Source organism: Triticum dicoccoides, chromosome 4B (assembly GCF_002162155.2).
Source record: "Triticum dicoccoides isolate Atlit2015 ecotype Zavitan chromosome 4B, WEW_v2.0, whole genome shotgun sequence".
Classification (NCBI taxonomy): Eukaryota; Viridiplantae; Streptophyta; class Magnoliopsida; order Poales; family Poaceae; genus Triticum; species Triticum dicoccoides.
The window spans coordinates 123980830-123993027 of NC_041387.1; the positions used below are offsets into that span (position 1 = coordinate 123980830).

The window sequence follows — 12198 nt, forward strand, 5'->3', positions numbered from 1 at the left end:
TTTTGGGCCACTTTGGAGGGATGTTGGGCTGCAAGACGAAAGGGGCTTTGCGGGCTACGCGGTTAACCGTTGGAGTATCAAACAACCTCCAAATGACACGAAACTTGACAGGCGGTCTACCGGTGCTATACCAAGGCCGCTTGGCAAGACTCGGTCCATTCCGAGAACGTTTAACACCCACTCACAATGAGAGGCAAAAGGGGAACGCCGGAGGACATAGGAGTGCCGGATTGCAAAACGGACAACGGGGAAAAAATGCTCCGATGCATGAGACGAACACGTATGCAAAATGAGATGCACATGATGACATGACAAAATGCAACACGCAAGCAAATGACATGGCAACGACGGCGAATCACTGACAGACACCTGGCGCATCGAATCCGGGGCGTTACATGGCTAAAGCAGCAGGAGTTGGCAGAGCGACGGATGCGGACGCGGTCATCAACAGGGGCTGCAAGAGAAGGAGCTCAAGTTGGTTCACGGTTTGCCTTTGCATCCTCTCTACCCTCTTCCCTCACTCACATCTCCCCCTTTTCTCATGGATGAGGGCTCGGTTGCAGGTGTGCAGGAGGAGTTGAAGGCTGAGGTTGTTTGACGGCCGGACCAGCAAGAGCAAGGAGCCAACGGTGGTCAATTTCTTGCATCCCATCCTGGACTCTAAAAGCTATAGTTTGACTTTTTGCTTCAATGAATGGTAAAGCACCATGTTGGTTACATTAGATTTGTTTGTCAGGCTTGTCTAAAGTCAATAATTTCTTGATCCATTTTCAATTTAAGTAAACCATCCAGATAATCGTGATTTGTTTACCCTATCCAGTGTTTCTTTTGTGCTTTGTTTTTGTTTGAAGGTTTGGGCTGGAATTGTTGGATATCCAAATGTTTGTGAATTATCCTTGATTAATTGCTTGCTAAAACAAAGAATGCATCCAGCATCACCTCGACCAGGTGTCACAAGAGAACTGAAGTAAATTTCTCAGCTGCACATGTAGTCTTAACATTGCTAGTTGTTGTCCCTAGAAAACATTTATAGCTGTTGTATAAGGATATTGTAGTTTATCTTAGTAGGGAATAGTGTGATGTTTTCTCTATTTTAAATTCTAACATTTTAAACCTCAAACATGTGGGTTCGTTTGGGAAGGATCTTAAGTTGTTAGACTCAGCTGGAATTTTACCAATGAGAATTAGAGACCAGACAACTGCACTTAAGCTTGGTAAGCTACCCATTTGTTCCTTCTACTCGTTGATTATAGGAACAACACATGCATTCATCATACAAACCTGTAGCTTATGTGCTATAAGGTGGACTCGACATAAAAAAGTTTCTCTTCGTCTGCTCTGATTTTGAGCCAAGACCCTTGGTAGTTTGTCTAGCCTCATTGTCGAAAGTATGCATCAGTTAGTTATGACCTCATCTCTTCAGTGAGATGTTTTCTCCATGAAGGTTCCTCCTTACATTGGGTTTATTATCCTATTACGCGTGCTTGATTTCTACTGGATATTTTTGCCGATGATGGATTTCCGTATTGTTCAGCAGGATATCCCTGACGATCACAGGGAACGCTCCAAACAAAAGAAAATAATTGTATCAGGTAAGCGCAATAATTTGTTGATCTCTGCAAGTGAAGAGAAAGGAATCATGTTTCTTACTTTGGTGTGTGTTACATGAAACATCAGTTCCTAAGTAAACAAATTATTTGCTTGCCATTGAAAACAAAAATTTGAGCAAATATATATTTTATTGTTCATGATCTTTCTTGTTTTTCTGTATCGAAGTTCATGCTCACTAAATATATATGATGTTGTGATCGTGTCTGATTTGTGCATACTTAATTTTTTTCTTCAATTCTTCCTTATTGATAAAGAATGCATCATCATAGTAGTTTTTATTTAAAATCTGTATGTGGTTGGTGCATCTGCATTCCTAGAATGATCTTTTCTTTAGATTGTGTGTGAAGTTTTTAGATAATGCACCATGTCTGACTTCATAAAAAAGCCATCAATGGCAAGATCAAGTCACACTGAAGTTAAGTTAAAAGGTTCCAGAACAAAGCGGTTTGATATGGAATACAGACTATTTTCATTTTCATTAACATGAAGTCTGCCATTAACGTACTTTGTTCTTAACATTATTTTACCAGATGCAGGGGAATGTCACCAATATTTTTTCTGAAGTGCTATCACCACTGATAATTATCTTTACCGTTTGTCCTTTGAATTGCAGTCTGCGAAGCGTAAATGCTGTACTATTGTTTCTCCCCTGATGCACATGTTTCTCCACAGACAATATCATGTGTGTGTGTGTGTGATCTCTGGAATTAGTTTTTAGGTTATTCTTTGTGTTGAGTACTTCTGTAATTTCCATGGGCGAGTTTCATATTTTCTGTGTATTGTCTATCATTCTTTTAAGTGTTTAATGTTTCTTGTAGTTTTTGATATTTAGTTTCAGTCACGTTTCATTTGTCGCAGACCTACACCTATTAGGAAAAGCATAGTTTCATTTTGATCATGTTTCGTTTAGTTGTTCAGTGTTTGTTCATTAATGTAGCAGAGTAAGCAGTACATTTTGTCCATTAGTTAAATCACTCATGTCACATTCAGTTGATTAGGTTCAGTTTTTGTTCCTTTCTTCTTCGTTCCTTTAGTTTTTTGTCCCTTTATTTAGTCATTGTGCTTGCACCATTTGTCGGTATTTAAGTCAATATAACTATTTAGTCCATCTCAATGGACCCTTATAATTCTTGATAGTTTCTCTCTTCAATAGATCAGACTTTTCCGCTTTTTCAGTTAGGCTAATTTATGCTTTCTATTTCAGTTTTTAGTCTTCACTTGATTTAGTTGGACAGTGTGTTCAGTATTTCAATAGTTCAGTTGTTTCATTGATTGACATGTGCATTCTCGTACTTAGTGAAGCATCTTAATGCATTTTCGTACTTTGTGAAGCATCTTAATTTGATTGATATGTGCATTCAGTTGAGAACTCAAGAAGTAGAACAACTGTGTTTCACTTCTTCAGATGGTAATTTTTATCGGTTATAGACTTATAGTTACAATTACTAGAAGTAGCAAAGGTCTGGGTTTGTTTAGACCTTGAGTTGGTAGCTATGCTTTTTTGTTTCAGATCATATGTTGGTACTTCATTTTACTCAGATCATATGAAGGTGAGTGTAATTGTGTGATCTGGATTAGGACGCAATGAAATTCACAAGTAGTAGAAGTACACTGTTTTTTACTTTCTTTCAGAATGATTACTACAGAAGTACACCGCTGCATGGTAAATTATTGCCATGGCCTCAATGGTAGTTCGTACCTGATAGTTATATATCCTACGAGTACCGGATGGTCAACATCCTCACCTGACAGGTATAGATTCCACATAGTAGCCTAGTAGTGCATGGAAAAACTAGGTTCAGTCCGAAGTCTGAACCCCTGAAGAAGCAAAAGCCAAAAAACAGAGATCAGACGACTAAATATGAGAGTGCATCTTCTCCTTTTTTTGTCTTTTTTGTTGAGTGTGCATCTTCCAACCTGGTTGTAGCCTATAGGCTATAATCAACTCAATTTTGTTTTCTTCATGTGATAGCCAGGACGACCACTTTTACATTAATCTTTTTTGTTTGTGAATTCAGAGTTTCTATTATTGCAACTGCACGCTCCAGTCATGCTGAATACATGCGTACATTTAGTAGAAGGAGATACATATTTAAGTTATGCTCCTCATTCAACTTTTGTCACACTTGTTTAGTAATCAGTACAACTCATTCTGCTTCAGGATGGAAGCTTCGAATGGCTAGCAGAACCGAGGCCGCAGGGACACCGTCGCATTGAGGTAGTGCCATGGCCGTAGGTGCTGATGTCGCATGGGAAGCACCGCGGCCGCGGGATCTCTGTTGTGTAGTGCCACAGGCTTTGACTCGGTGTTGCGTGATGGAAGAGCAGTGGTCAAGTTCGACAGCATTGAAGCGAGATGTGAGATCCCAGCGCTCCAAATGACGGGTCGTGGCCGTTGGAGGGCCAACAGAGGACAAGGGCTAACAACCGTTGGTGGAGGGAGAGTCTGAGAAATCATGAGCTTTTTCCTTCTATGAAAAGTGATAAAGTTACAACATAGTTTGCTCAAAGGTGTGCATCAGTGCAGATTGAGCAAGGCACAATCTGAGAAGAAAAACACAAAATTAGAAACAGTGTGTGTCGGTGTACTAGAGTAGGGGTACCCTAGTATTTCAAATTTGTGCACGGGCAGTTGCAGCACCCCGCGGCAAGGCTTGCCGGGTGACCGCCAAGGTCCTCCGTGGTTCCTTTGGAGCCATTCAAGAACAAAGTATTTAAGCCAAGGAGACAAGACCCCGGCAAGAGGAGCTTGCCGGGAAGGCCAACCAAGACATTGCAAGGAACTTGCCGCGACGCGCCACGCCTCCCGGCAAGGCCCGGTGAGCGACAAGCTTCCGGACGCGACAAGACAACGGCCGCGGCAAGGCGCTTGCTGCGGCAGGCTACCACTCTGTGCCCACGCTCCAGCACATCCACCAACGTGTCGCCTTGGGGTCTTTCCAGGCGCGCGTGGCAGGAGGCTGTGCAGCCAGCGGTGCGAGGTGGCGAGCGACGCTGACAAGATCGCCATCGTGGCAGGCGGTGGCGCCCCTGACGGTCCTTTTTGCACTATTTGGGCGACGCAGACGGGCATTCAATGCCCTTGTCCCCTGCCGTCAGGGTTAGGTAGGATGTACTGTGCAGGTAGCTGTACCAACCACCCCTCTTTTTCCATTTTTACCCTTGTCTACGTTGCCACCTGTCGGTGACCCCTTGAGCATATAAAAGGAGGCCCATGCGCAACGTAGTGAGGGGGGAGGTTCGAAGACCAGAAATCACTCACGCTCGGTCTCGTTAGCAGCTCGTGTGTACTGTAGCACTCAGCGCTCCCGAGCAAGAACTCAATACAATTAGACAAGCAGCAGTAGGAGTGTTATCTCTTCGGAGAGCTCCGAAGCTGGGTAAAACTGCTCGTGTGCCTCGCCTCGATCTGCTCTTCGTGCGATCTCCGCCCCCCGCCGAACCGAAAGGGGCCCGGTCCGCCGGTCCCCATAGGTGTTCGTGGATCAGCTTCCCCGACATCTTTGGCGCGCCAGGTAGGGGGGCGTCGAGATTGCGTGAACCTGATCCGGCATTCACACGAGCTAGATCTTCATTTTCTTCATCGACATGCCACCGAAGAAGAAGACTTCGGCGGCAGCTGCTCCGTCCACGTCACTTCCACCACCGCCGGAGCAAACGGGTGGTGGATTAGACGCCGGCGGAAGAACGGACGTCGACGAGGAAGCTCACGATGCTGCCAGATCCAAGGACAAGGCTGCACATACCTCGGCGTCCGTACACGTCCCGCGCCCATCTCAGGAGGCACAGGACCGACAGCGTCATGGTATTCGTAGTACCATACGTTCGTTGGGACAAGATCGAGCTGGTGGATCTCGGGGAGCTCAAGACCAGCATGCACGCCAACGTGTTGGCACGAGCGAGACACGGTCGCCTGGACGGGATGCTGCTCCTTCTAACATAGTTAGAAGTCCGAGCATATCCCGCTCCTCGCACCGTTCGCCACTGCCGCCCACCACTCCAGCAGAAGTTTTGGCGCGAGCTCAGCTGCTCCTGGATTACCCTCCAGCGGAAGACAAGATCGACCAATGGAGGGCCACCATTCAGAGTCTCATCGGCTTCGCCAACGGCGACACTCCGCGGCAGCCAAGTGCATCGCGGCCGCGGCAGGACTGCCAGGCACGAGCCGGTGGCGACGAAGCCGGTGGGGGTGCAACCACCATGCACTCTCCATCCCGAAGGCCAAGATCGCCGACTCGTCGGATCCACCTCGACAGCGACTCCACTGCGTCATCGGATCCACGAGCTCATCGCGATCAGCGCCAAGTTCTTCACGAACGACAGCAAGAAGACGCTCGTACTCGCATCAAGCGCCGAAGAGAAGCGCGACGTCAATCCGACAAGCGCGTTGGGCCCTCTGTTGACATGCATGCGCCAAGGGAACCAGGTGACTTGCCGTACGCGGTAGGTTGCCCTGCATTCACTCGTGAGCTGCGGCAAGTCCAGTGGCCCAACACGAAGAATTTCAAGCCAGATGTACCAGAGAAGCACGACAGCAAGACGCATCCGTCGGAGTTCCTCAACATCTACACCATCGCGGTGCATGCTACCGGAGGACGGGACGACAAGATCCTTGCCAACTACTTCCCGCTGGTGCTCAAGCCCAATGTCAGATCCTGGCTCATGCACTTGCCGGACAACTCCATATCCTCCTGGGCTGATCTGTGCCATCAGTTTGTCGGCGCCTTTACAGGCGGCCACAAGCCTCATGGCCAAGAGAGCGATCTTCATCTGCTCGCCCAGAAGGAAGGAGAACCCCTGCGCAAGTACATTCAAAGATTCAGCCGCGTACAGCACAACATCCCAGATGTCCACCCTGCCGCGGTAATCAGCGCGTTCCATCAGAACATGCGGAACCGCAGGATGCGGGAGGAGATGGCGATGTGCAAGATCAGAGATGTCAGTGAGCTATATGCCCTGGCCGACAAGTGTGCACGTGCTGAGGAAGGGAGGAAACTCCCCGGAGAGAACACAAGAGCAGGAGGATCTGATAGTGAGGAAACTGCCCCGGCAAGGAAGAACCGGCGGTGGAACAACAGGAAGAAGAAAGGCAAAGATGTGCTAGTTGTTGAGCAGTCCGGCAAGAAAGCCGAAGCTGGTAGCTCCGGCAAGGAGGTTGCCGCAGCTGTGGCGGTCGCCGACAAGCAGGACAGTACCAACAAGCAGTATTGCAAGATCCACCGCACCAAGGGCCATGACCTCCAGAGCTGCAAGAAGGTCGAGCAGCTTGTTGAGTAGCAAAAGGCTGAATACGAGCGGGGTGACAAGGAGAAAGCCCAGGAAGGTGCTGGAGGAGCCAGCAGGAAATGTCCCGGCCGAGGAGGACACCGCGGCAAGGCCAAGCAGCGGCAAGGAGACAGACCTCCCCGCGGCCGCGACAAGGATGAAGACGACGATGACGATGAAGATATGGATGAAGATGAGACCGATGAGCAGGAGTTCCAGAAAGCCACAGAGGTCCTGTGCGTTGACGGTGGTGCTTCTCTGCATACTTCACACCGCCAGCTCAAGCAGTGGGTGCGGGAAGTCAATGCGGCAGAACCACCCGTCGAGTCACGCAAACCTCTGAAATGGTCCAGCACGCCTATCATCTTTGATATTGAGGACCACCCAGATCGCATAACTGCGGTCGGGTGCTTGCCGATGTTGGTTTCGCCAACTATCCGCAACCTCAAGGTCACTAAGATGCTAGTTGACGGCAGGGCCGGCTTGAACCTGATCTCCTCCGCGGTGCTCCAGAAGCTTCAGATCCCTGATGGCGAGCTCGAAGAGACTGGCACGTTCCAAGGAATCAATCCGGGAAGGAGCAAGCCAAAGGGAAAGATCATGTTGCCGGTGACATTTGGCAGCGAGTTGAACTTCAGGACTGAGAGGGTCACTTTTGACATTGCTGACTTTCCATTGCCTTACAATAGGATACTTGGCCGTCCAGCACTCGCCAAGTTCATGGCAGCCTCTCATTATGCATATAACGTACTGAAGATGCCAGGCCCGATAAGTGTCATCTTTGTCCCTAGCAACAAGAAGGATGCTCTTATCTGCGCTGACAAGATCTACCGGGAAGCAGCAGCCGCAACAGATCGCAACTCACTTGCCGCTGAAGCTCCCGGGGGGAAGAAGAAGACCAAGTCCAGCAAGAGCTCTGATGCCCACTCCAGCAAGCGCACCTCTTCGGAGTGCTGCGCTACCGTCGAGGACGCACCATCGAGCTCCACCGGCAAGTGTAAGAAGACAATGGCAGCTCCACCAGAGACCAAGAAGGTGTCCGCCAAGGAGGACGGTACTGGTGGTACCTTCACCATCAGTGCCACTCTCGACCCTAAATAGGAAAGCGCGCTCGTTGCTTTCCTGCGGGCGAACGTCGACGTGTTTGCATGGCAACCGTCTAACATCCCCGGTGTTCCCAGGAAAGTAATCGAGCACCATCTTGCCGTCTGTCCTCATGCGCGGCCCGTCAAGCAGAAAGTCAGGAAACAAGCATTGGAGCGCCAAGAATTCATTGCAGAAGAGATCAAGAAATTGGAAGCAGCAGGCCTTGTCAGAGGAGTGCTCCATCCTACATGGTTGGCCAATCCTGTAGTCGTGCGCAAGGCAAACGGGAAATGGAGGCTGTGTATTGACTTTACCGATGTTAATAAAGCTTGCCCCAAAGACCCATTTCCCTTGCCGCGCATCGACCAGATTGTTGACTCCACGGCCGGATGTGACTTGCTTTCATTTCTTGATGCATACTCAGGATATCATCAGATCTTCATGGCAGAAGAGGATGAGGAGAAAACCGCATTCATTATCCCATGTGGCACATACTGTTTCGTACGGATGCCTTTCGGTTTGAAGAATGCTGGTTCAACATTTGCAAGGGTAGTCCATGATGCTTTTGAACCGCAAATGCACAGAAATGTGGAAGCCTACATGGATGACATAGTGGTCAAGAGCAAGGACAAAGCGACCCTAATTCAAGATTTAGACGAAACCTTTGCAAATCTGCGCAAGATCAACCTCAAGCTTAACCCCGAGAAGTGCGTATTTGGAGTCCCCTCTGGCAAGCTTCTCGGGTTCTTTGTGTCTCAACGCGGAATTGAGGCCAATCCCGACAAGATCAAGGCCATCGAGCAGATTGAAGCACCAAAGCGCGTCAAGGATGTACGAAGACTTGCCGGTTGTGTAGCTTCTCTCAGCAGGTTTATCTCTAGGTCTGCTGAGCGCACCCTGCCATTTTTCAAAATTTTGAAAAAGGCAGGTCCAATGAAATGGACTCCGGAAGCGGAGGCTGCGCTGCAGGACTTGAAGAGATACCTGTCCTCCACTCCAACACTTGTCGCACCTAAGCCACAAGAGAAGTTGCTGTTATATATAGCGGCAACCAATCAAGTGGTTAGTGCTGCGTTAGTGGCAGAGAGGGAGGCGGACGATGAGCCGACAACCACGGCAAGTGCATCCAGCGACAAGCAAGGGACTTCACCGGCAAGCTCTGGTCCCGACAAGGATGGATCTGCGCAGGAGCATGAGAAGATGCAGAAGAGAATGGTGCAGCGCCCAGTTTACTTTGTCAGTTCCCTTCTGCAGGGGGCTAGGTCAAGGTACTCTGGTGTGCAGAAATTGCTTTTCGGCCTCCTCATGGCCTCGAGAAAGCTGCGCCATTACTTCCAGGCACATGAGATCATAGTTGTCACTCGCTTTCCGTTGAAGAGGATACTGCAAAATCCAGAAGCAACAGGCAGGATTGTCGAGTGGGCACTAGAATTGTCAAGCTTTGGCCTCAAGTTTGAGAGCACTTCAACTATCCAAAGCAGAGCATTGGCAGAGTTCATAGCAGAGTGGACACCAACACCAGATGAAGAAATTCCAGAAATGAGCATCCCCGTCAAGGAAGCAAGCAAAGAGTGGCTGATGTACTTTGATGGTGCCTTCTCGCTGCAAGGCGCCGGTGCTGGCGTGCTACTTGTCGCACCCACCGGAGAGCATCTCAAGTACGTAGTCCAGATGCACTTTCCCAAGGAGCAAGCAACAAACAATACTGCAGAGTATGAAGGTTTGCTTGCCAGCCTCAGGATCGCAGCAAACCTTGGGATCAAGAAGCTCATTGTCAGGGGTGACTCATAGCTTGTCGTCCACCAAGTGAACAAGAGTTACCAGAGTCCGTTGATGGAAGCTTATGTTGATGAAGTGAGAAAGCTAGAAGAGCACTTTGACGGCCTGCAGATGGAGCATGTTCCAAGAGCTCAGAACGACATAGCTGATGGCCTGTCGAAGTGCGCCACACTAAAGTTACCTGTGGAACCAGGGATCTTTGTGCTCAAGCTAACTCAACCATCCGTAATGCCATCAACTGGATAGAACAAGAAGAGAAAGTTGATTTCTGGTGACTACTTTCCGGCAGAGCTCCCCGAAGCCGCCGCCAAGAAGATCCCCAAAATCAGCGCCAAGAATGCTGAGGAGCAGCCTGCTCCGACAAGCCTTAGGGATTGTTCCGTTGAAGCGAACGCTCCCAACAAGTTGTGCTCCGGCAAGCTTGCTGGGGAACATCAAGCTCCGGCGGAGCCACAGGTCCTCGCCGTAGAAGCGGATGTTCCCGCAGCAGCAGATGTGCCTTTAGTCCTTGTTGTCGAGCCGCAAGCTCCAGCATGGGCACAGCAGATTGTCCATTTCCTTCAGACAGGAGAACTTCCCGAAGAGCAAGAAGAAGCGGAAAGAGTAGCCCGACAGTCAAGTATATACCAGTATGTCGACAACACACTGTACAGAAGAAGACTCAACGGTGTGAAATTGAAGTGTATTCACCGGGAAGACGGACAAAAGCTATTGGCAGAGATACATGGAGGCATATGTGGTCACCACATTGGCACAAGAGCACTTGCCGGCAAAGCGTTCCGGCAAGGTTTCTTTTGGCCAACAGCCCTCCAGGATGCAACTGCACAAGTAACCAAGTGTGAAGCGTGCCAGTTCCATTCCAAGCAGATACACCAGCCAGCTCAAGCTCTCCAGACGATCCCTTTATCCTGGCCATTTTCGGTCTGGGGGCACGACATCCTCGGCCCCTTTCCCCAAGCTGTCGGGGGCTTTGAGTACTTGTACGTTGCAATCGACAAGTTCACAAAGTGGCCGGAAGTGGAAGCAGTGAGGAAGGTGACATCACAGTCAGCAGTCAAGTTCTTCAGGTCGATTGTTTGCCATTTCAGGATCCCTAACAGGATCATCACCGACAACGGCACACAATTCACGAGCCGCACCTTCATGCAGTACGTCCAAGATCTTGGCGCCAAGGTCTGCTTCACTTCTGTTGCTCATCCGAGAAGCAACGGTCAAGCGGAGAGGGCAAATGCTGAAGTGCTGCGCGGGCTCAAGACCAGGACTTTCGACAGGATGCATAGGTGCGGAAAGAACTGGATTGAGGAGCTGCCGGTGGTTCTTTGGTCGATGAGGACGACACCAAATCGAGCCACTGGCCAGACACCTTTCGCTCTAGTCTATGGAGCAGAGGCAGTTCTCCCCACAGAACTCGTATACGGGTCACCTCGAGTGCTCGCTTATGATGAGCTTGAGCAAGAGCAGCTGCGACAAGATGACGCGCTGCTCCTTGAGGAAGACCGTCTTCAGGCTGCTGTACGAGCTGCTCGATACCAGCAAGCTTTGCGCCGCTACCATAGCCGCAAAGTTAATGCCAGAAGTTTCGAGGAAGGCGACCTTGTTCTTCGGCGCGTTCAGTCCGCCAAGAATTCCAACAAGTTGACGCCAAAGTGGGAAGGCCCTTATCGGGTGAAACGAGTCACTAGGCCTGGCGCTGTCCGCCTTGAGACCGAAGATGGCATTCCGGTAAGCAACTCCTGGAACATTGAGCATCTTCGTAAGTTTTACCCATAAGGCGCGGTTGCCGGAACCTGTTCCGGCAACCACCTTTTGTACAAGTCTTGCCGATGTTGCATGTAATCCTTTGTACAAAGCCGGGCGCAGATCCCGTGCATAAGTAAATCTCATGTGCTCCGCACATCTTGTTAATTTCATGCTTTCTACTTTTTACTTTGCATGTATTATCTGACACTTTGTGCAGCACCTACCCCCGGTAAGCAATAACGAGCCGTAAGGCTCCATATCTTTTTTTTCTTTTTTTTTCTTTCTTTCTCTCAAAAAAGAAAGGAAGGTTCCCTGGCACACAAGTTTGCCGGGGGGAAAGGAGAAGATAATGGTGTGGACCAGGCGTCGTTCAAGCAAGTTTTTGCCTTACCGGAAAGCAAGTGACAGAAAAGCTAAGTTGCCAAAGTTTGAGCAATCAGTTTTAAAATTTTAAGTTATCTTCCTCGAACGACCGTACTTTGTATGGAAAACCTGTGCGCGGAGGAACCAACTCATAGCTAGTTGCGCCCTTACTTTGTTTCGAGTCTGCTCAACAACTTAAGTGAGCTGCGACTAGTTGCGACAAGGTTTCTTGTCGGAAGCGGCACCGCCAGCAGGCTGCTGACGTCCCGCACTCAGCGCTCGCGGCTCAGGTGCCTGCGCCGACAAGTTCCCTAAAAGCGTAGGGCAAAAACATACAAAGGAAGGAATCAAGTA

At 49.2% G+C, this 12198-nt stretch overlaps 1 long non-coding RNA gene across 1 annotated transcript; it reads left to right on the top strand.

Moving 5' to 3' along the window:
• The first annotated feature begins 1414 nt into the window (after positions 1-1414).
• On the top strand, positions 1415-4170 carry LOC119293459. The gene is made up of 2 exons (XR_005143065.1): positions 1415-1592; positions 3773-4170. It is a non-coding gene; the product is annotated as an uncharacterized LOC119293459 (long non-coding RNA).
• The last annotated feature ends 8028 nt before the right edge of the window (positions 4171-12198 follow it).